General features: G+C 30.8%; 1 non-coding gene across 1 annotated transcript; it reads right to left on the bottom strand.

Annotated features, from left to right (window-relative positions):
• Positions 1-427: 427 nt before the first annotated feature.
• TRNAI-AAU (transfer RNA isoleucine (anticodon AAU)) lies at positions 428-501 on the bottom strand. The gene has a single exon. It is a non-coding gene; the product is annotated as a tRNA-Ile (tRNA).
• Between the last annotated feature and the right edge of the window lie 576 nt (positions 502-1,077).

Genomic DNA, 1,077 nt, shown 5'->3' with positions numbered 1-1,077 from the left:
TGCGTTTTAGAAAATGTATACCAGGTCTTTGAAAAATGTCCAAAGTGTAGCAGAAAAATGTTTCACATGTGTGCTATGAATATAGATTATGTATTCAGAAAATGTAGACATGTGTTGAAAACACAAACCAATAAATACAGACAAAGAATTAAAAAGCAAAGAAAACCGGAGAATACGAAGAAAACCAAGAAAGAAAGAAAAGAGAACAAAAAAGTAGGAAAAACAATGAAAAAAAACAAAGAAAACCAGTGGAAACACAAAGCAAAAAAATTATAGTGAAAGAGAAAATAAAATTCAAAGAATACTGGTGAAAAAACAAAATAAAATGGTAAAAAAGAAAAAGATAACCCGAGCAGAACGAGCGAACCCCCCGGCCTGCGGTCTGGGCCTTGTTAACGAGGTTTTTCACAAAGTAGAAAAAAAATAGTGGCCCATACAGGTCTCGAACCTGTTACTTTCGCGTTATTAGCACGACGCTCTAACCAGCTGAGCTAATAGGCCTCTTGGGTAAAAAACCTCGTTCAAAAAGTATAATTTTTGAAAAAGTATATGCAATCTAAAAATTGTTTCTACAATACTAAAAAATGTTTCATACCATTAAAAATATACGTGGCAAAAAAATCAACGGTTCAAAAATATGTTCATGACATTTTTTAAAATGATGATACAATGGCAAAATATGTTCCCGTAGGTCAATAAAATGTTTATTTCCATTACCAAAATGTACATGACATTGTAAAGACATATTCAGAAGTGTCAAAAAACCAGTGAAAATTTGAAAAATGTTTATGCAGTGTAAAACAAATGTCCCTGTAGTTTAAAATAATGTTCAATTTCATGAAAAAAGTACGACGTGTATTTGAAAAAATGCTAACATGTTTTCAAAAAAGTATTCAAAACATGCGTTTTAGAAAATGTATACCAGGTCTTTGAAAAATGTCCAAAGTGTAGCAGAAAAATGTTTCACATGTGTGCTATGAATATAGATTATGTATTCAGAAAATGTAGACATGTGTTGAAAACACAAACCAATAAATACATACAAAGAATTAAAAAGCAAAGAAAACCGGAGAATAC

Source organism: Triticum aestivum, unplaced genomic scaffold (assembly GCF_018294505.1).
Source record: "Triticum aestivum cultivar Chinese Spring unplaced genomic scaffold, IWGSC CS RefSeq v2.1 scaffold150375, whole genome shotgun sequence".
Classification (NCBI taxonomy): Eukaryota; Viridiplantae; Streptophyta; class Magnoliopsida; order Poales; family Poaceae; genus Triticum; species Triticum aestivum.
The sequence above is the reverse complement of the archived record's forward strand: the minus strand, read 5'-3'. Positions and strand labels throughout refer to the sequence as shown.